The sequence below is a fragment of the Gymnoscopelus microlampas genome, assembly GCF_963454915.1.
Source record: "Gymnoscopelus microlampas genome assembly, chromosome: 21".
NCBI classification, from domain to species: Eukaryota; Metazoa; Chordata; class Actinopteri; order Myctophiformes; family Myctophidae; genus Gymnoscopelus; species Gymnoscopelus microlampas.
The window spans coordinates 35,528,702-35,553,459 of NC_139958.1; the positions used below are offsets into that span (position 1 = coordinate 35,528,702).

The 24,758-nt window shown below is 42.0% G+C and overlaps 1 protein-coding gene across 5 annotated transcripts in view; it reads right to left on the reverse strand.

The window, feature by feature from the left end:
* The window catches only part of znf462 (zinc finger protein 462), a 68,478-nt gene that overhangs the window by 38,570 nt on the left and 5,150 nt on the right, over positions 1-24,758 (reverse strand). The gene's annotated exons all lie outside the window — the stretch shown is intronic.

The following is a 24,758-nucleotide window of genomic DNA, read 5'->3' on the forward strand; positions in this document are numbered from 1 at the left end:
TATAATATATTACCTGTTATAATCTAACAATAAAGGACTGTGGATCACGAAGATGAATTAACCACTATTTTGGGGCATGTGATTATAAGCGGAAACAAATCTAAATCTTTTGACACATTTCTACAAATTTCAAAAAGTTCTAAATTAGAAAAAAAGCAGATCATATGAGGAAGTACATAGGGCTTAAGTGGTGGAATAAAATACCAAAGCTGTATTTTCTAATCTTTCTATTTTGCTAGTCCTGTAGGACAGATTACCTGTTGAGAAAAGATGTATTATAGCAATGTATTATAGCAAGTGGATCATGAAGAAGAATCAAAACGTTCAATGAGTGTGGAATTAACAATTCCTTTAGTCACAAAGTCCTGATTTTATCATATGGTTCACTGTGGATCTTTTTTCAGGATGAATACAAAATCCTCATTACAAATACTGTCACGTTCTGTGAGGAAATACAAAGGGAATAAATGGACTGGGTGTGTGATCTGGTTGGAACAAATAAGCTATAGATTTGGAAGATACTTTACAGTAATCACAGATCGTAAGCTCTTGATCTCAATGTAATGCCATTAAAGCCACTGACACGTCCGTCTCAACACTAAACACCTGTACAACCAGGGGATGTGTGTGGTTGCACTGGTGTACAGGCAAACGCGACAAGTCTAAAAGCACCAGCGAGCTATAGTCTTCCTTTAGCCAGCTAGCTCAGTCCTTAATGCACCCAACTGGAAACGTTGTCCTAATAGTGGCACTGGAGGAAAGGTCATGTATGTCACCCTCAGTGGGGGCCCATCGTCTGGGGGAGCATGAAGGTACACGGCAAATTCCTTGACAATCGAGACATGTAGGTTAGGAGCAAGGCAGTGGTGGACAGACAGACGGACAGACGGAGGGACAGACAGACAGACAGATCAGACGGACATTGCCATCCTACCCTACCACTAGAAGAACGGTCGGTAGCGGTACCGTTCGCCACTAGCGGGGTTAGATTACGATACTTGCTCTAATGCAGTCCTAGGTAGCTTCCCTTGAGTACGTATTGATGCTGCTGCAGTGAGACAGCTTGATCGAGTGCTGATGCTGAAATTAATGGTACAAGCTGTCCGCAACATAAAGACGAGCCTCAGTTAGTGCATTTGATGAATACCAAATGTTTAATAAGCAGTATCCAACAATGACTGCGTTCTGAGGATAGTCTGCAGGGTTAATAATAGTCCACAAAGAGGGCTCAAGCCACTACCAAGGATGTGCTGTGCAGTATACATGCTGTACAAGGATGTAGTACACAAAAGACAATTAATCTGATGCCTGGCTGCACAGGAAGTCACGAGGCATCATTACATCCACACACAAATATCTAGAGGAGTCTTGGACTTCATGTGGATTAAGTAAATTCATTCTCAGAAAATATGTTTCTCATACTAGTTGCATTTACATTCCAAACAGATGTAGTCAGAATCTGTCTGCTGAAACACTTATATACTATACTATATACGTTTTCATACGATGAAAGGCGAAAATAGCCGATCTACAAGCTCACGTGTCATGATCCAATGCATTGTTTCTTTTTGTGTTTTTTTCACACAACATGCCCAAAATTAGGTTAAGTGTTTTAATATAAAATATTCATGAAAAGTTTAAGTTTAATTGTTCATGGATTACCACATGTGTGGGAGAGTAATAATGTAATGCAGTGTTAACTACTCATGCTGACTTTGCTGTGTTTGCTAGACTTGTGAGTAAAAAAGATGTATCAAATATGACATCAACATCTTTGCACCATTCATCAAATGCACTGGCTGAAGAAACAGGTGCAATGTTTAAGGTGGGAATTAGAATGATGTATGGGGGAAAGGTAACACAAGTGTCCAGATTTCTAAATGAATAATTAACATGACACCGTACCAAAGACTTGTATCCAGCAAAAGTCCAAGTCCAATCTTGAGGTGGTATTTGTCTAAGCTTTGACATGTTTCTCCCAGATCTTAATACTAAAATAGAAAGGAAATAACAGACATGAAAAATGATTCATAGCACAAAATGCAAGGCTGAAGGTTTTGCACCTGCAGGCAGTGGAGGAAAGTAACCACGTACATTTACTCAAGTATTGTACTTGAGGTCTTTTTTTACGTTACTTGAGTATTTCTATTTTCCAATACTTTATGTTCCACTACATCTCAGAGGCAAATATTGTACGTTTTATGCCACTATAATTACTTGAAAACTTGAGTTACTAGATACTTTGCAGATGTACAAAACATATAACCAATTGCCAATTAAGCCCTATTTTATGCTTCAGATATTCAAAAATAGCAAGCTCTACAAGCTCACAAGACAACGCGATGTGACATGTTGTGAGCTTGTACAGCTTGCTATTTTCAAAAGAGAAATGGTTAAATGGGGCATTCTGCATGACATAATAATACAATTTTGAATATCTGACTTTTACTTGTAACAGAGCATTGCTACATTGAGGTAATGCTACTCTTACTTAGGTAACAAATTCGAGTACTTCCTCCACCACTGCCAGCAGGTGTTAAAAAACGACAGCTTCCCACTGTCGAACACAGCTGGAAAGACTGAGGAGAACCAGTAGAAGAACATGTTGTGAGTCAAAGTCTACTCCAGAACACACCTGATTATACCTGAGGGCCTTCATGAAGTAACTCACTTGCACCAGAGGATGGGGCTATTTCTACAACTCCATCAAGCACAAAAGCAGTGTGTGTGTGTGTGTGTGTGTGTGTGTGTGTGTGTGTGTGTGTGTGTGTGTGTGTGTGTGTGTGTGTGTGTGTGTGTGTGTGTGTGTGTGTGTGTGTGTGTGTGTGTGTGTGTGTGTGTGTGTGTGTGTGTGTGTGTGTGTGTGTGTGCGTGTGTGTGTCTCGTTCAAAGCTTCAAAATATTCATGCCCTGCCTAATGTGCAGTATGTCGTTGAGTTGAGATTGGCAGTTTGGACATAATGGAAAACGTACATATTATGAATTGACTTCGAGAACAGTTGACCATATTCAAACGGCGGAGAGATTTCGCTCTTTATTGCTACTCAGGGGTGAGAAACCCACCCTGTCAGGGTGAAGATTCTCACCCCTGAACTTGACATAGAGAGGATAATGGCCACCGAGTAATTATGGTTCATGCAGGGACTGAGGGGATGATTATTATTAATTTGTCCCATTTCATTACTTTGGGATAAGCAACAGATGGAGAGGGTAGTAGGGCAGCAGACTACCAGACTATCAACAGTCTCAAATAAGACACAGGGATTAAGGATTTTTGTCTTTGAACTGTTATGTCTTTGTTTTTCTGCTACTTGACCTCAACCACCATATAAAAAGTACAATGTCACCAATGTGTGGGTCTTATAATTCAAGTTACTGTAGTTCGGAACTCCTAGTTAAAGCTAATCATTTTTGAACAATATTAGGTAGATTATGGTTCTGTAGCTGTTATTGTCAATATACTGCATCCACTCGTCAGAGAAAAAAAACAGAAGAGGAAAAGTGAGAGAGTGAACATGAGCATTGGAGAGGTTCCCAAGCGGTGTCTAATGAGACCAGGTGTGCCATGGGATTTTGTGACAACAACCACATTTTATTATTACAACATACGTATACAACTAAACAATAAGTTAGATTATCATTGTTATAATTTTCTGTATCCGTACTATTTTCCACAGATACAGATTTTGACTTGTTCTTTGCCGTGTCTTGGGCCCCAATTCTTTTGAAAACCACTTTCGACAGTAAACCCGAGAGACAGGTGTAACAGAAGAGGGAAAAAAACTGTCTGTGACAAAAAAGAAAATAGCAGAGGCTGTGTGGCAGCATGGCAGCTTTTTCCTCAAATAGGTTTTTCCTCGTGTCCACACAGTTCCTTTGTTTGCTGACCCAGCAAGACACTTTTCATTTAAATATAACTCATTAGCATTCAAAATGGTCATGGCTTGATGAGCTCCTGCCAGGGCGAGCCAAACTAAAAACACAATTTGATGACTTTTCCAAACAAACATCTCTTTGGTCATCTGCTCATACTTTCAGGCAAACGCTGTAATATTTCACATCTATTAAAAATGTGTGTACACCATATGTTTGTGTGCAATTTTTGATAGCTAACCAGAATATTATCATTATTATTCTGTGTCGTTATAAGACATAAATGGTGGTTTTCACTGTAATATACTGGATTGCACTATACTATATGGTATTTGTTTACATACATGCATGCTTATAGACATAGTATACAACCAAAACTACAGTATAACCCCCCCCCCCTTAAAGATTATCATTTTGTCTGGATTGCAGAAGATATTTGCATATTCTTCCCAGACAGTAATTTAATTTCAGAACCTTATGCTAACAGGCATTTGTCAAAGCCAAAATTAATTATTCAAAAGCAGATATTTTAAATAAATAAAAACGTAAAAATTATGCGTGCATAAGTATTCAACCCCTACGCATTGTTCTTGGTAAATAACAGCTTTAAATGTCTTTAACTTTAATGTCCTACCCAGGATTCAAACCCGGGTCTCCAGCATTAGAGACCTTAATGTCTACCTACTGCTAAGGCCAAGAGGTAGTCTCTGCTTGGCCAGGTGCTAGTTGTGAGCTTCAGGCAGCACTACTTGTCATTCAATGGTTAGGTCTCCTCCCAGACACCATACATGTATGAGGTGGTCTTCATACATTAAATGTATGAAGACCACCTCCAACCACTGCACATGTACGCTATGTATTGTATAGAAATGTGTTGCAGATTAAACTTTTTCCATAGATTTCATAGATAGCTTCATAGACTTGTTTACAAGTCATCGGTGTAAATGTATGTTTTTTGTTTGTTGTTTACACATTATATTTTCTATTAATGTGTAGGATTCATGTTAACGTGTGTATTCTGACATTTAACCATTTAACATTTAACTTGAGCCTTGGTTCACTTAGTCTGCTCTTTTTTTCCCTCTACACCAAACCCATGTACTACACCATACAGATTGATTAATAACCGTTTATTCATTAAATTAAGTACAGTACTAGATTGCAGCTTTAAAGGAAGAGTTCACCCAAAAAAATACTTAGTTTCTATCAATTACACACCCCATGAAGCCTTGATGTCATGGATTTATTTTTGTTTTTGTGGCATTCCTAAGACAATAATTTGATATCCGTGTGTATTTCCGGTAGGAGACAAAAATAATCTACTTTGTGTCTCCTACCGGATACATTAGCCGGTAGGAGACGGGAATCAAATTATTAGCTTAGGAATGCGACAAAAACAAAAAATAATCCATGGATTCAAGGCTTCATAGGGTATGCAATTGATAGAAAATAAGTCATTTTTTGGGTGAACTCCTCCTTTAAGTCAATGTAATGAAATGTTTGTTTCCACATTCTTCCTGACAGATTGATTGGTCGGATGATGCTTTCGAAACACAGTTTTCAAACAGTGCCACATATTCATCATCTTTGACTTAGCCAGTGTAGGACAGTCACCTTTAAAACCACTTAAATCCTCTATACTTAAACTAAATAATACTTAGTTGGCCAGGGCTGGCTCTGCTATTTTCTTTTGCCTCTACACCAAATCTCTTCGCTGAAAATAACTGATCTACAAGCTCACAACAGAGCACCGAGCAGACTGAAGCAGGTGCATTATCTCCCTCTGTATTTTGCTCCCTCCATTCCATTCAATCCTAACGATTGTATCTAGAAAATGTTCACAGGCAGAGACCAATTAATAGTTTTAATCTGTCAGTGCACAGGTGTTGATTACTTATGCAAACAGCATCTTTCAGATATTTATTTTTCTCATAAATGTATTATTATTATTATTATGTATTTTCTAACATAAAACCAACTTCACTTTAAAACAGGTCATTTTGAGGGTCAGTCTTTTAAAATAAAAAATTACACAGAACAAAATGTCAATGTCTCATTTGTAATTCAGACAAATCTGACACTTTCACGGGGGTTGGATTATTTCCCAAGGCACCGTAAATGTTCAGTTTTCTCTCGCAGACCTTTCCACCCACTGACATTAATAGGAGGACCACATTCCACCAACGTGTACCCCCCTGGACCTGTGGTACAATGGCATCTTGGAAAACAACAACCTTCAGCACGAAACCAACCTATAGTACAAGTACAACCGCAAACCCATAATGCAGCAGGTAAGCATTTCTCCCTCTGGTATGAAAAACTACCTGCGACAGGAGAGAAGGTTCATACTAGTGGTGCAACACAAACCCAGTGCTAGAACCAACACAATGACTTAACCATGTGAAATCTAGCGTCTCTATTCTTGCGGCGAGCATTTGGCGACAATAACCGATCTGCAAGCTCAAGATCAGCTGTTTTCGGCGAAGATATGTATTGTAGAGCGAAAACAGGAGGGGGCCTAGTAGAGCCCTTGGGAATCCGGTCAACTTAGTATAGGGTTTCTACCATTATCAGTTTCATCATGGAAATCGGTCAAAACGTCAGTGTTACATTCATTTTTTTGTTAGCATCTTCATCACATGTAAAAGCCAGCCCTTCACCCAGCTAGCCAGCCAGTTGAGTATTCCATGTGAGCAGGCCAAGCTGCCAGTGAGTCCCAGCAGGACCAGAGGGGCTCCATTGTTGTTCAGGGTCGGGTTACAGCCCCGCAAGGGGCCCCACCCTACTCTCTTGGCAGTTCATTGCTGGTGTGAACAAAGTTGCCTTCTAATGCCAGGTTCCTTGACATGGATATCAAGAGAATCCTCTAGGAGAAGGAGGGGAGAGGAATGCGTGAGGAGACGGGGAGGGGGGGGAAACCAGCCTAGTAGCTCCATCTGCCTTAGTGTAGGCTGTGTGTCTTCAGCCTGCCAGTCCCTATGCCACACCAAGTTAATGGGCGAGATTGTGTAAATGCTTTCATGTGCTCAGCTGGGGCTCTCACAGGCAGCCTCTGAGCTGCTCAGATCCTCCTGCGAGCTGTGCTTCAAGGGCAGCCATTTTAGGAGCTGACTATGTACGCTTAGGTGTTCAGCCAGCACACAACATGGACTCACTAGATCTGATCCTCTTCCTCGCAGGCAGGCAGGCAGGCAGGCAGCCGTGTCATTGGAGAGCTGCTGACAGAAATCTATCTGCCAGATGTAGCGTACTGTACCCACACAGCTCAGCAGAAAACACCTTGCACTCTTGCCAGGATTGACTTTTGCCTAGTCCTTTCATTTCTGGAGGACATTATCTCTCACATCAAAAGATTTCCAAAGCAATGCTGGTGCCCCGTTCCAAAAAAAGACAGGAGGGAGGAGCAGATCAGAGCAAACACGTTGACCATACCAAAAGATATAAATACGTTTTTTTTCTTTTCGGGGACCTGCCAACTTAGCTCCAGAATAGGGTCTGAAAAATGCCACGCACAGAACTTCCCTTATTTTTATTTTTTCAACAGCTCAGAAAACATCTGCAACCTTGAGCTAAGGAGCAGAGAAGGAGGGGGCGGAGGGGGGACGAGGACACGGACATAGAGGACGAGGAGGACAGACGTAAGAGGAGCAGAAGAGACATAAAGGGAGCGAGAGGGAGAAAAGGGTGGGTGGATGAGAGCATGACAGCATGACCACGCCACCTGGATGAAGTTCACATGGTGAACAACACAGGACAAAGCCATCAGACTGGGCTCCCCAGATTCCAAAGTCTACTGACATTTATTAATCACCAACCGGTCTCCCTGCATCGTCGAGCCCGTGCCAGGAGTCACACCCTCTACTCAAACTGGCCGACAGCAGCTGCTCGGCTCTGAAAGAGGGCCTTGAATAAGCCAGCATTAAGCTGATTAGAAGCACAGAGGTTTTTGTCCTTAACCGTTGGTTAGGGCCACCGTCTCAGGCCGTCGAGGAGAGTTGAGGCCGTTTGGATACGTTACATTATATGGCCCAGGATCATAGGTGCAGATAATTCATCTGGCAAACAAGACAGAACATGCATCTTGTCAACTCAATAATTAATGACCCACCGACCGAAAATGACAGCCAGCTTTATGAAGGGAAAATACCATGGCAGTGATAGCAGAGAGGCCGGGCCGTGGACATTGATTTTTGTTTTTGCAGAGATGAGATGACAACATCAGAGGAAAATCAATATTTGACTTCTCAGTTTTTAGGAAAAGTTTTGGAAAAAAAAAAAAAGAACGGCTAAGGAATTGCTTCAAATTCCGACATATTCAACCAAATAAGACTTCCAGATTAGTGCCCGACCGATGCCAGATTACTGGGTCTGATGTCAATCCCAATTTTGGAGAGTCCTAAACCCATTACCGATGTTTCTAGATCCATATTTTGTCAAAAAGTGCAAAATCAATTCTAAATATTATCAAACATGTTAATAAAGTATTCAATCGGTCAAGAAAGTCAAACAACCCGATATATCAGTCGAGCTCTATTCCAAATGTAGTGAACTTCTGGCTAGACCTATGAGACAGAAGAGTTAAGCCTAATTTATGCTCTTTCACGCCAAAAATGGCAGATCTACAAGCTCGTACGCGCACGACACTGTTGTGCGACAAAGTATGAATCTGGCTTAAGATAGCAGGTTGCATCACAGCACTAGTGAGAACATTGGCCTCTTGCACAAACAGAAGACAACATGGTTTCTTCTCTGTCAGCAGTAATGGAGACCTTGAAGCACTTGTTATTTCCAATATTTAATATTTCCAAATAACAAAAAGGTAAACCTAGTGTGGCATGGATGAGCAGAGACCTAGCAAGACCGTGTACCAGCTAGAGCCCCCCTTTTCAAAATAATAATACGATAGGTGTGTTTCCCCCCGGATTTTAATGAAAGTGTATTACTGAGCTCTCATCCTTGCCATGTGTTCCAACGAGCTACAAATCCTTACAACCAAACTGCAGAGCTTCATAAAAAAATCACACCCTGTGTGAAGGAAGCGGTGCCTTTGGGGCGAGGCTTAACTCATTTCAGTTCGTCCCTATTGGTGGTCTGAGTCGACTTACCAAATTTGTACTTGGTAGCATGCTGCAAACTGGAATGATGGCTGTTTAAAGCCCAGCCAATGGGCAGACAGAGGGGGCGGGGCTTAAGTAATTACAGTTCGTCCCTATTGCTGGTTTTAGTCCATGTACAAAATTTGTACTCCGTAGCATGCTGCGAACTTGAGTTATGGCTGTTTGAAGGCCAGCCAATGGGAAGACAGAGGGGGCGGGGCTTCAGCAATTCATGCTGGTCCCTATTGGTGGTCTAAGTCCACATACCAAATGTGGACTTGGTGGCATGCTGCAAACTGGAGTTATAGCTGTTTAAAATCCCGTGCTCATCCCGTGCTCATACGGGCGCTGGGGGTCCCTGGACCCCTCTTTGATAACGTCAGCAAGTCATGCGCCTCGCTATTGGTGGTGTAAGTCCACATACCAAATTTGGACTTGGTGGCAGGCTTCAAACTGGAGTTATAGCTGTTTAAAATCCCGTGCCCTAAACGGGCGGACGGACATAGCATACGCGGGGGGTCCCTGGACCCCGCTTTGATAACTTCAGCGATTCATGCTCGTCCCTATTGGTGGTGTAAGTCCACATACCAAATTTGGACTTGGTGGCAGGCTTCAAACTGGAGTTATAGCTGTTTAAAATCCCGTGCCCTAAACGGGCGGACTGACATAGCATACGCGGGGGGTCCCTGGACCCCGCTTTGATAACTTCAGCAATTCATGCTCGTCCCTATTGGTGGTGTAAGTCCACATATCAAATTTGGACTTGGTGGCAGGCTTCAAACTGGAGTTATAGCTGTTTAAAATCCCGTGCCCTAAACGGGCGGACGGACATAACATACGCGGGGGGTCCCTGGACCCCTCTTTGCTAACTTCAGCAAGTCATGCTCGTCCCTATTGGTGGTCTAAGTCCACATACCATATTTGGACTTGGTGGCATGCTGCAATCTGGAGTTATAGCTGTGTAAAATCCCGTGCTCATCATCCCGTGCTGATACGGACGGACGGACGGACATACGGACAAAGTCAAGCTTAGAGCGGTTGGCACCGCTAAAAATAAGTAACAAAACTCTCTTCTTTTTCACAAATGTTTGTATTTCTCATACAGCCAAATAGTGGATTATATAGGAACTAACGCATTGTCTTATGTTTTACATTTTATGTAATTAAAATAATGTAGGACTGAAGTCCCGAGCTGAGCGTGCTCTACTGACAGTCGTTTAAGGCATCAAGGCCAGTTGTAGACTCACAAGAAACAGTCTTAAGAAACAGTAGCATTAACAAAATAATTATTTTACGTTTTCTAATTTACACAAACGGACACGTTTCGGCTCCTCAGGCTTTCACCAGCGTCTCAACTGTTGATCTCGATGTGTTGTGGTGGTGATGCCCAACCATTCTGGTTCTCTATCAGTCCTTCCTGTCTCTTTACAATGAAGCTAAAGGTCTTTCATATCTTTATCTGATTGACTGTGACTACACTCCTACTGTATTCTTTTTTTCTCTCTTTCTTTTCCCCCCAACTCTTCTATGTCCAGTTTGAATTTTTTTGACACACTTCAGTTTATACCACATAGACCGTAAAAAATATGGACGAAGAGAACCGTCACGTGACCCATTGGTTTCTACAGACCCGTTTTGAAAACACCTTTTTGGCGAATTCAAATCCGCCATCTTGGAACTTCCGGTCTTGATAAAATCAAGTGTAAATGCTTATGCAGCCAGAAGGAGGTGAAATAGCAACATCTGCTGGGCCATTAAGGGTGCTGGGAACTGCACCCTTAAAAGCTGCACTTCCGGGGCTTCAAATCCAGCGGAGCTTCCTTGCCTGGTTTATACTAAACCATATGTATCATTAAGTTGTAATTTAGGGGGGTTAAATTGGTATTCCACTTCAGTATTGTCTAATTCTATGTTTCTTTTCACAAGAACTACGAAAATAGAAGATCTACAAGGTCACAACACGTCTCAATGCGACGCATTGTGAGCTTAACCGGGTTGAAAGTGGTTAAGATCACGGACAGGTTATTTTACTGAGTTAACCTGTTACTGTCAGCCCTTCCTCTAGTGCAGCAGATGTAGAATTCTATTGGAAGATAGAACCCGAATTCCCTGTGTTAGAAAAATTGGTTGTAGAAAGACGGAGAAATACCAACGCAGGCCCAAAACAAACTTCAGATGAAACTAGGACACAGTCAAGAGTCAGAGGCTACCACCACCACTGCTATGTACAGTACAGTAGGCTGACCTGAGCCGCAGATACCAACAGCAACGCATGCAGTGGTGTAAAGTAACTAAGTACATGTACTCAAGTACTGTACTTGGGTACAATGTTGAGGTACTTTTACTATACTGGAGTATTTTCAATTTTCAATGCTTTTACTTCTACTCCACTACATTTCACAGAGGCAAATATTGTACTTTTACTCCACTACAATGATTTTAAAACTTTAGTTACTAGCAACTTTGTAGATTTTGATTATTGCTACAAGACATACATTAATCACTTCAGCCCTATTTAAACTTTGGCTATTTGAAAATAGCCGATCTACAAGCTCACAATTGTGAGCTTGTAGATCTGCTATTTTCAAAATATTTTTATACATTTTAGACATAATGATAACTTGTGAAATGGGACATTCTGCATAATGAGAAGTAAATTTTTAGGGATGTCCGATATTATCGGCCTCCCGATATTATCGGCCGATATTAGCATAAAAATTGATATCGGGAAAATATCGGTATCGGTTTTTGAAAAAAAAAAAAATTTTTTTTTTTTTTTTTTTTTTTTTTTGCTTTATAAATAAGTTACAGGAGTTCTTACTGTATATGGTGTGTGTGATATGAAATTTGAGCTTACCCTAATCACAATAATCCCCGCATATATCGGTATCGGTTGATATCGGTATCGGTAATTAAGAGTTGGACAATATCGGTATATCGGTTATCGGTAAAAAAGCCAATATCGGACAACCCTATAAATTTTGATTACAGGACTTTTACTTGTAACAAAGTACTTCTAAATTGCAGTATTGATACTTTTACATAAGTAGGAAATATGAGTACTTTTCCCACCACTGAACACATGCAGTGTGAGTGTCTGGAGGGTCAGCACGACTGACTCACTACTTTCCATGTCTGCGGGGAATCTCAAAAAACCCTTTGGAATTCAGCTCAACCCACTAAACCTTAGAGCAGGACAGTTACATTGTTTCTCAACCGTTTTAATTTCATGGACCCCCCAGTTTACATCAGACCACTGACCCCATTTTTTTTTAACTCTGGGACCACCATCTACATTGTAGAATCCGTGTTAATTTGGAATACATGTCCATTTGGTTCCATCTGTACACTCTCGGAGCGACAGACCTATAGGGGTCCATTTGGACCTCTGGTGGTCCCCGGGCACCACGTTGAGAACCAGTGGACTGGTACATACAGTTGGACAAAGACAAAATGCTACAACTCTCAAAATACAATGTAAAACAAAGTGCAGAACCGTTGCTATATGAATATGTCTCAAAACTATGGCCTAAATATTTAACATAGATGAATATTTAATACATTATATTTAATAAAAGTAGTTTTGAAGTGTCCCGGAGCCGAAGGTGACATCCAGACTAAGTGACATCTCAGTTAAAGTCATAAGTTAACCACTTACATGATATTTTATACGTTGCACAACAGAGTCATGAAAGAAATTGTGAAAATAGCTGATCTAGAGGCTCACGTTTCACATCGCGACACATTGTGAGCTTGTAGATAAGCTTTTTTTCACAATATTTGCCATTTATTCGTCCTATAAGGACATGCCCAAAAGAGGGATTGATTATTCATTGATTATTTAAATTTGATATCGATTATTTTTCATAATCTATTAAATCAATTAGTTCGATCAAATGTTGCACCCCTTCTCTGGTTGCAAGCCCTATTTTTCATACAGGGTGATATAATTAGAAATACATTCTGACCATATTATTTATGGTGTACAGTACAGACTGCTACTGTACAGATATTTTTAGTTTCTAATAATATTTCGGATACGTCATACATAGTTTATACATAGTTTAGCAGAGATCAACCAAATACAACACACGTCCATACATGTCCATATTTTCAACATGGGTTTGGGAAAAGTAGACTAGAAGCAGAACAAGAACTTTTGGCAGAGAATGTCAGCACCACTGAGTAAAATGGCTACATGTCATTCCCATGGACACCTTAACAGACGACGTCACACTGATGAAACCCATTCTGTCATGTTCTGTCGCTAGGACGCGCGCCTCACTAGCCAACACACAAGAGGAGGTTGAATGTACTGCAACCAGCGCACCATGAAACAATATGTTGGGAATTGATGGCATGAAACAATCACCTGTGCGTCCAGTCTCAATGTTGGAAAACAAATTTTGTCCACACACTGCCTACTCTGCCTAATGGGCGCGCCGGCCCTGCGCACACACACACACACGTAGGCCTGTCACAATTATTACATCATTATTATTTGAGATAATCACAATTATTTTGCATAATCGTCAAAGTAAAAAAAAAAGTAGAAATAGCAGATCTACAAGTTATTTGTCATATCTGCCCTGTGGAAACAGAAAGCACATTTTGATTCAAAGTTCAATGCCAAAAATCGCGATTATTTGTATGATAATGAATCGTCAACTTACATTTTGTAATCGTGACAACCCTACACACGTGGCACACACACACACACACACACACACACACACACACACACACACACACACACACACACACACACACACACACACACACACACACACACACACACACACACACACACACACACACACACACACACACACACACACACACACACCATGAGAACCAGATGAGAACCGTACATGGGGGACATTGGACCTAATCCTATGCAGTATGCATGCACAGAGCCTATTTGGCTTCAGTGAGACCGACAGGCTGACTAATCATTCAAGACAAACCACCAGATAGTTGACTTTCAAACTTACTTTTGCACATCCCTAAATGAAGCACAATTAACCACTTACATCCAGTAAACTGGCCCTGATGACTCTTTATCTCTCCGCCAAAAATAGCCGATCTACAAGCTCACAGTGAGCTTGTAGATCTGCTATTTTTGGCTAATGTTCCCCCGAGAATATGGATGCTGGGATTCAAGTTCAAGTTTGTTTTTCTAAAGCAGTCCTAAATGCAGCTTGGGGAAATCTACCTACTGTACATGCACACAATACACAGGAGAGAGAGACACACACACGCACGCACACACACAGCCACAGTCCCTACTGAATACAGAATTGTACTGTCACCATGTCATGGATTTGTAATAGCTTAAGCTTTACCTGGATTTTTCAACGTCTGAAATATGTCACAAGACATAAATGCAGCCCACGGATCACGTACACGTTTTCTGAAGCATGCTCGGGGGAGTTATTTTAGGTTCACATTGAGCACGGCGGCATGCAAAGTTATGCACACCAGCCAAAATACCTGTCTCTGGTTGGAATAGATGCTTACAGTCTCATTATACCACAGTTAGGGCTGTTATCTGCAGTGGATAACAACACGTCTGAACCTCTCTGACATTCATATTCGACATGACTCCCATTGGCAGCACTGCCAACACTGTCTGTCCCTGCCTCATCCCTTCACAGGGAAATATGGTACCACTCTAGTTTTCAACAGGGGGGGCTCTGGGGACCATAAGGGGTTGAAATGGACGCTTACAGGTCTGTAAGTCCGAGACTGTACCAAAAAATGGAAGCAAATTGACAATTACGAGTCCATTTGGTTCCACTTGTACACTCTCTAAGTTACGTACATTAAGCTAATACTGAGGATTCTGCAGTGTAGATTGGGTCCCCAAAGATTAAAAGAAGAAGAGAATGGACCCTTACAGATCTGTAACTGCACAATTACAAGAGCGTACAATTAGAACCAAATGGACCCTTCCGGGGTCCATTTGGTTCCAATTGTACACTTTCAGAGCTAAATGAACACTGTGGCTTTAACAGTATAGATTGGGGTCCCCGCAACAAAACTCTTGTCATGGGGGTCTAATGCATATCAAACTAAGGTCCTTGAAATTAAAAAGGCTGTGGATCACTGCTGTACTGTATGTAGCTCATCCCTTCACAGAGACATAGAGTATACAGATCAAACCAACACACTGCTGAGTCACATGTTATGCTAACAACAAGCATGAATCTGTAGACTATTAGGTGAATATAAAATGTTTACAACGGCACAGCCATCCAAACAATAAAATAAAGTCCCAGGTGCTGGACAGAAGAACAGGTGAAAACAGAGAGTCCACACACACACACACACACACACACACACACACACACACACACACACACACACACACACACACACACACACACACACACAGGTCTAGGAAGGAGCTAGAGACACTCAAAAGTAAACGTCACCTTTGGTGATAATAATAGAATAAATATCCATGGGAACATGATCCAGTGTGCAGAGGCAGACTCTATTTGACCATTGGTGAATAGCCCATGCACTCAAACACCAGTAAATTTGTACTGCAAACATTTCCACCTCATTGGGTAAATAGTAATGCATTCTAATAAAATGTTAAAAATGTGCTGGAGCTCAATGGAAATGTTGGCACTTTTTGTATTTGTATTCATTAAAAAAAATGTTACACTTAAATCATCATGAATAGCTATCGTAGCACAAAAGTCTTGAAACCACTGTGAATATATCTTCAAACGTTCTTCGCCGCTAAGCTCCCGCTTATAAAAGGTACATAAAAAGAGGTATCAAATGGTGGTGATGCATATCAAACTGGGAGTCCTTGAAATTAAAAAGGTTGAGAATGACTGCTATTAACCCAGTAAGACCGGGAACACATTTGTGTGTCATGTTTAGATTTCTTTGGCTATTAAAAAATAGCAGATTTACAAGCTCATAGCGCGGCACCGAGTGCCGCACTATGAGCTTGTAGATCATGGAAGATCATGGAAGATTTGTGCAAATCTTTGAATATGATATCATTTTTTAAAGCGAACATTTTTAACTCAACTTTTTGCTTCTGGGGGTCCCTGGAATAACATATTTTGAGATGGGGGTCCACGGCCAAATACATTTTGGGGGGTCCTTGACTTGAAAAAAGTTTGAGGACCACAGATATTATAGCAACATAAGTTTAAAAAAAAAACTGTTTAGGATTTAGAAGACATTTGTAGAATCCCCCAGAAGCAAAGATTTGAGTTAGAAATGTTCGCTTTAAAAAGTATATATTCAAAGATTTGCACACATTTTTCACGATAAAAAAAAAGAGATAGCAGATCTACAAGCTCATAGCGCTATGAGCTTGTAGATCTGCTGTTTTTGAATAGCCCAAAGAGATCTTAAAATGACACACAGATGCGTTCCCGGTCTTAATGGGTTAACGGACACGAGGGAGGAGGACAATGACCTCATCTGTTACCTCTGTCCTCCCACCTCCCTGTCGTCACATCAGAGAGCTTCCTCCAGTGCCGCTGGTCACATGCTCGACATTCATTTTGAAGAAAGTCTGAATGCACAGAGATGAGACATCGATCCACACCTGGCCTAATCAATGGACCTGGCCTATTCAGAGAGGACGTGACGAATCAATAGTGTTTCAGTAGAAGCTCCATGTCATAACAGCCATCACACGTCCACCGGACTGGAATGAAACAAGACTTGAATGGCACACTGGATGGAATGCGACGGAATGGGAGCAGAAATGAAGAATAGGTGAAAAGGGGCTGGACAGAATGCAACAGAGCAGGATGGTGGGTACACAAGACAGTGGTTCCCAACCGTTTTTTCCTCTTCTGAGCCCCACCTTGTAACATCTGACAAAAGCTGGGCCCCCCCCAACCCCACACACACATGCGTGCATGCATGCATGAACACACGCACATACACACTTTTCGTACAACGAAAAGCAAAATAAATACCAGCTCTACAAGCTCTGGCAGGCTGTGTGTGTGTAGCTTCCTCGTACTGTGTTGAACTGGTATTTTTGCCTGTTTTTTTTATGTTAAAAAAAAGGGCTATTTTTGACAGTTTTTGACATAATGGCATGGCCAAAAAATGGATGCCAGGTTGAAAGTGGATGCCAGGTTGAAAGTTATTATTTTGTCCACCACGTTTCTCATTTTGGACTGCCTCCAAACAGACATGGCCTCACCCCAAGGATGCCCGGGACCCCAGACAATAAAAGCACGGATATGTTGATGCCCACAGCGCTGTAGCCACTCACTTTGCCCGTGCCTAAGTAACAACACTGATTTGATTTGCGTGCCTAACAATGCTGATCGACACAGGTGCCGCTGCAGTTCGGCCATGTGTCCTGAATTTTGGCATCGCATGCCCGCGGCTGGACCGGCCGTCGCTGTGGGGAAAAAAAACAGAATAGAAACTGGCCAATAATGTCCTCAAAGAGAGAAATGCCAAATGTGGCAGATATGTAGGCCAACCTTCCAAGCATAGTGGCATAGTATTAAACCTGGCCCAGACAGACCGTATGCCCATATTGCTCGTGAGACCATGAATCAACCTGCTAAGCAAAAGTAGCCAACATTTATAAAACATCTCCGAAAAGTGCACAACAATCTTTTGAAAGTGACAGCCTTTTATGGGATTGGGAAGATCTGCAATCTAAAATGAATTTACTCTGCATCCAGCAGTACGTTTTAATGTAAATTCATAAGTGCTACAATTACCCAGACTTGTCAGTCTGACACTGGTGGGAAAAACGCTGGATTGGATATAAAAAAAATAATAATAAAATGTAAAAGATAGAATACAATCCACTGGTAAATCTAGCCTTAAGCATCACGTACAGTAAACCAGTGGTTCTCAAACTTTTTCATGTCAAGGACCCCCAAATTGACACGTATTAGGCCGCGGACCCCCATTTGAAAAGATATGCCATGGACCCCCGATAAGAGAAGATTTTTTACGGCTCTAGCAGTGATTCTCAACCATTTTAATTTCAAGGACCCCCCGTTTGACATGCATTAGGGCTACGGACCCCCATTTAATGGCATTTCTATCACTTGGACCCCAATTTATATTGTAAAATCTATGTTAATTTAACTCTGAGAGTGTACAAATGGAACCAAATGGACCCGTCAGGGCCCATTTGGTTCCATTTGTACACTCTCAGAGTTACAGACCCATAAGGGTCCATTTGGTGCCTATTATATCATTTAGCTGGGGACCCCCTGGAACTCCCTCAGGGACCCCTGGAGGTCCCCGGACCCCACTTTGAGAACCAATGCAGTAAACCATTGCAGCCACACATGGAGCGACATGCCGTAAAGAGAAGTACAGTAGCAGCATAATGGGTCACGTGACATTAGAGAGTCGCCACTCACTCAGCGTAGCATGTGAGAGGTGCCTGCAGTCGTCAGGTCAGCTGTGTGTGGAGGTATTTTAAGCTTATGGGGGGAAAAGATAAACAGCCGAATGCAATGCATGTATTGTGAGCATTTCTGGGAAAGGCATATTAACAGCTCAGCAGAGGTTTAAGTGAAAAGGAGTATTGGAATATTGGTGTTGGCAGATAATCATACGTGGTACCCGTATCGGGAACTGCAAATTGGTACAGAGCCATCCCTAAAAAGCCCTCATAAAATTTGGGATATATTTGCATTTGGCACTCTCTTAAATGATGCAGTGAGTTGAGAATTGCCATTGCATCCATTAGTTAAGCATTTATCAAATGTCTTAGACAAAGTAGAAATACGATGGGGTTTGCCTTGAATGTTATTTAGGCCCTCCATTCATTGTGTACACTGTAGGAACAGTGGTTCTCAAAAGTGGGGTTTGGGGACCCCCAGGGGTCATTGAGGGGGTTTCAGGGGGTCCCCAGCTAAATCAGAATTAGCTAAACCAGTTTAACCATATTTTATACTTTTATACAGCTATTCGAAAATAGTCAATCTACAAGCTCACAACGCATCACACAGGTTATGATGAGATTGTAGATCGGCTATTTTCGAAATATTTTGAAAATCGTGCAAAATGTGCCCTTAATTTCGAAAACTTTTAGCAACAATATATTTTCAAATGGGGGGTCCGCCACCAAATACATATCAATTTGGGATGAAAATGTTTGTGAAGCACTGCTGTAGGATAGTGGTTTGGTAATCCCAGATCTCCTTTACTTAGATGATAAATATATGTGATCAGCTTCTCACAGACATGTGGTTCAGACTGATCCCTTCTGCTACAGCCTGACCGTCACTAACATCACAGAGGGTGTAAATATGCAAGAAATACTAATAATAAAGTGACGATTCTACAAATGCCTTCTAAACCAGTAGTTCTCAAACTTTTTTTGTGTCTAGGACCCCCAAATTGATATATAATTGTCTGCGGACCCCCCATCTGAAAATATTTTGTGCCAGGGACTCCCAGAAGAGAACATTTGTAACAAAAAAAAAAACACTTTCAAGATTTTTTGCAGATATACAAGCTCGTACAACATCACTGCCCGCCCCTCCTCCATAGTGATTGGACGGCTGGATAAAAAGTGACAGTGATGAGTGCAGCAGCATACCATATATCCCAGTGAATTCAAAGCATACAAATGGCCTCAGGAGAAAGAAAAAAAACACGACACGGCCTCAAGGTAGAGTTAACAAGGTGAATGAATGACATCACCACCCACATACAGCACTGAACAGTTCCGTATGCAACAGCGATGGATCCTACTTGAAGGACAAGTGGGCGGAGGTAAGGTAAGTAGCCTTGGGAATCAGCTAGTTCCTGAGCCGTGTGGCCCCTAGGTCAGGAGCCTATCTCCTATTTCCTTAGCGTGAGGCAGCTTGATGTACAACTACACCCTCTGGACATGACACTGGTATGTCACAGGGACATGCCCCCAATCCAACCCTTTGATGCTGAGTGCCAAGCAGGGAGGCATTAGGTACCATTTTTTTACCATCTATGTCTCCGCCCGGGAATTGAACCCCCGACCTCACAATCTGAGGGCTAGCACTTTAGGCACAAGGCCACTGAGCTGGTGGGTAATGCACGCACGAAAATATTAAATAAAATACTTGCAGTGCACAGATTTGAAAGAAATCAGGATACGTCTTCCTTGGCCCACTGGCAGCATGTACAAACAGTTTGGTGCTGATTGGGTCCAACGGTTTGCAAGATTAGCACACACACACACACACACACACACACACACACACACACACACACACACACACACACACACACACACACACACACACACACACACACACACACACACACACACACACACACACACACACACACACACACACACACACACACACAGGGGTGAAAACATAATCTTCACCTCCTGGCCTGGTGAAGATAAAACAAACAAAGCAGTGTGTTTGGGTGAAAACAAACTGCTTTGTTTGCTGGGGACCAGGGGGTCCCCAGCACTTTGAGAACCAGCCTTATATAACATACGGTATGTATAATACCTCAGTGATAAAGAGCAACGTGTATAGGGCCTCAAGAGGGGGAGAATCTTGATCTTTGGACCTCAAGCTATACTGCTGACTGAGGCCTTCAATCAAGTCCCCACTTCAAAAGACACACACACACACAGACACACATATGCACACATACGCACACACGCATGCACGCGCGCACACACACACACAGAAATACCTTCACAGATATACCCTTAGCACGGTTCCTGTAGCTGCAATACTATGCTAATCCTGGGGGAGAGACGATAATTTGCTATTTGATGTCTGCGTCGTCCATACTGCAAGGTCAGACAGAGCCTGTGTGTGTCAGCCTCTCTCTCTCTCCCTCTCTGACAGATGGTTACCTGACATCACCCACCCATTCAGTCAGCCTTTAATACTTTATATCTCTGACACCGTTGTCCCCCTTTATAGGGGCTTTCTTTACCAAGTTATTTCCTTTCTCCATTCAAGGGGATTTATCACACCAACTTCCCATTTTGTTCCACGGCTGAACCGAAAATGAACGAACCTGGAACATCATACTACGAGTAACCTTGCTCTGAGGAGACTGCCTTTGTCTCTAAGCAGGAAGCTCTGATCGTTCCATCTCGAAAACGGATGACTGCAACACAGAGCACATCATCATGAGACTCCCTCTCTGGCGCAAATGGCCATTTTTGATCTGACTACTGCCTTTCCGGTTGTCATGGTGAAAATGAAAAACCTCCAAAAAGGCTGATAAAAAAGCGACTCTATTCACAAATGTTACTGTAACTCAAGAACAGCCTTTCAAAAAGCATTCACAGCCATCCATCCATCCTGCATTTAAAGCATGAGCTTCCGAAGAAAAAGGTCTGGCAATGTGTTTTTATTCAAGTGACCTTCAAACCTAACATTGCAAACAAAACACAAGGCTGGTATGGATAAATCCCTGAGCTAAAGCATGCAGGTTTTGAAGGTCAGCTGAGGTATACCCAACCACAGAACTCTCCTCATTCCAATGACTATCCAAAATGACTCAATTCTAACATTCCTCTGGTTTCGCACCAACCATTTTATCTGGGATGGTTTCTTTTTACTGGTCTAGGATTGCCGTAGACGTCACATTATCTGTTTGAGTGTAGATGTAAAATGTGATGCAGATCAAAAGCCAATCTAACAGAAGTCAAGAAGGCTGTCCTGGGAGGGAGCTCAAGCTTTCTGGGTGGATACGGGGTGGAAACAGACAGACATGCATGGTTAGGATTCACTGTCAGGCTATTGCTCAACCTGTTTTAGTATAGTCACCTCACTTGGCTGCTCTCTCTTCCCTCTCTCCCTCTCTCTCGGGGCTGACAGAATTATCTTCTGCATCAGAGCAGAGGCTGGGCCAAGCGTTACACACACACAGACAGACAGAGGAATCCATTTTCACACAGCGGACCTACTGTGGCTAAGGAGACACAACCAGTAACACAAGAGTATCAGTGGCATGGCCATCCACCATTTTGTGCTCCTCAAGGTCTCAGGCTGGGCAACCTGTTCCCCTCCCTGTCCTGTTTCAGCTGAGAGGAGTTGCCTCTGCTCGCTGCTGCTATCTTGTTACACAGATGGAACTGTTTAGCTTTAAGAACACAGACCTGGGCAAGCAACTTCCCTCTCATTGGTTCCTCTGCAGGTTTGTCATGGCTGCCAGCGAAAGCAGAACTGTGAGTGCGTGTTCAGTACAAAAGACAGCCACCAATAGTGTGGGGGGGGGGGGGGGGGCTTCTCTTTTCATCCCTGGCTGCAGACGATCTTCTCAAGAGATCTCAGCATGACTCCAAATATGGCGCTATGGATCAATCCCCCCTTTGGGTTGCTGTGGTTTAAAGCAGAGCTTCAAGGAGATATCTGCACAAAGGTTCTACAGATGATAAGGCTGAAGCAAAAAGACTCAGCCCTGTATGACGCAATGCTTCTGTGTACACATATTTTAAACAGGTTCTTCATACATTCTAATAGCCTCACAGGAGGAGGAGAAATCTATTTATACATTAAAAGAAAACACAAATAAACAAAGCTCAAAATGACCCCCAGCGATATAGTTAAGTAAATATTCCATCCCACAAAAAATGGCTAACTAATTGCACGCCTCTGGCAACATAATTTATTATATATTGTTTGTCCAAGTCTGTATGGGAATAGGTATTTGGTTGTCTCAAGAGGTTTTCTTTCCTTAAGTTTAAAGAGAGAAATAAAAAAAAAAAGGTACGTAACTCAGCATACTAAAATAAAACTGCTGCTATTGTACGTTTTTCCACTGCATAATTCTCTTCATACATTCCTCATAGTCCGAACACAAACACAGGACCATGGACTAAACCAAATGGGATTGAAAATGCACAACTGAAGGATGTCCAAGGACAGGTCTGGAGAGAAACCAGGAAGTGTTTTTCCACTAGGACAATTGCTCCAGGAAACCATACATTCCATGCAGCCATGAAGCCCATCTCTCACAGAGCACCATTTCCTGGAGTCAAATCTGCTGTTGTCTCCTATGAACAGTGTTGCCAGGTTTTGCGAGAGACATAAGTAACCAAATCTATGAAAACAAGCCCAAAAGAAGCGACTAGGCCACATAGCACTTTAAACCTATAGTGCGTGCCAAAAGTCCTGAAGGGGGCGTCAACAAGTGTCATTTGGTAGCGGCGGACATCTTTGTGGGGTATAAACAGGTTGACTTAACATTGCCCCCCACCAGTAGATACTATGCCACGCCCCCCGTGGTGACGAGACGTTGGCACGCACTATATGTAAGCACACAACGCGTCACATTGCGATGCGTTATGAGGTTGTAGATTGGATTTATTTTTTAATCTTGAAGAAAATGTGAAACATTTGGAATATCTTTGCAACAATTTAACAACACAAATGTTGTATGGGGGTCCCTGCCACAAAATGTTTTCAGATTGGGGGTTGGTGGACAAATACATATTCATTTAGGGTGGTCTTTGACATGAAAATGAAATGTTTGAGAACCACTGGTTTAAGCAACATTAGGAAACAAGCCCAAATAAGCAACTACACTTTAAGAACAAGCCCAAAAAAAAACATTCCGCAACTACCAATATTTACTAGCAACTTTACAGAAAAACAAGCCCAAAGTCGCTCATAATAAGCAGACATGGCAACACTGCCTATGAATTCTACAATAGCCTCTGTCAACCTATGGTATATACAGATTACTGCTGGTCGGTTTAGAGTTAGGATCCTAAACTAGATTACAATGGTTTGGTTTCTCAATATATTTATATCATCTCAACGAATGTAAAGTCAAAGTCGCATATTTTGGTCAAAAGAGGCCACAATAAATGAGAACACATCCAAGCTAAGTTAATGATATTAAAAGGTTGAGCTTCTCTTTACAAATCTAATGAATGTATAATTGGTATAATATGCATTTAATGAAGTTGTGGCTCCTTTTCCTGCCAGTGAAACATATTAGCGTTAATTTGTTGTCCCTCTCTCCTGTCACACAAAGGCTAAGAAGTATGTTTCTCCTCAGCCTTTCTCCTTCATTAAAGTACATCTTACCATATAAAACGATGGAGCTAGCCCAAAAACGAATTTCACCCACTGTTTTACACCTGTAAACCTGTGATGTGATAATAAAGAACAGAAGACATTCAGATGCTCTGAATGTGTATCTTGTAAGCTGTAAATGGGAATACTAACAGAAGATGGTGCATTGGTGACTTCTCTGCAACCCTGACATGCCAGTTACTACAGTTACAGACAGTGGGTGAGGTTACCATCTGGTCAGAATGATGGAGCGCCTCAAACTGACCAAGACGGAAAGGAGCGGATAACTAATAGACTGTGATACACAAGACATTTGAACAAGACTGGTATTGGATTCCTTTTTTTTTTAACACAATTTGCCATGTTGGTGGGTGGGAAGGAAGCGGGCAGGGAACTGTATTCTCTGTCACTGCACTATAGCGCCTCCTACAGACAGGTCTGGGAACCAGTTCAGCAGGGAGCAGAACTGGGAGGGATGGTGTGTTCCTCTGCACACGATGGGAGTGAAACTCCTCTCTGTGAAGTGAAAAGAAGCGTCTGGTGGCGCTTGTGTATTAGAGGGGACACGTGGTTGTAATGTCTACACTCTCCCAAGACCAACATTAGGGGTTGTCACTGTCAGTGACAGAGAGGGACTATATAAGAAACATGGGGGGGATTTGGCAACAACAAAATTTGGCTAGAAAATACATAAAAAAGAAGAAAGAAACAGCAGAAAACAAAAACAGCAGTTGATCAAGTTTGACCTTTGCCCGTAATGCTGTTAAAGGCA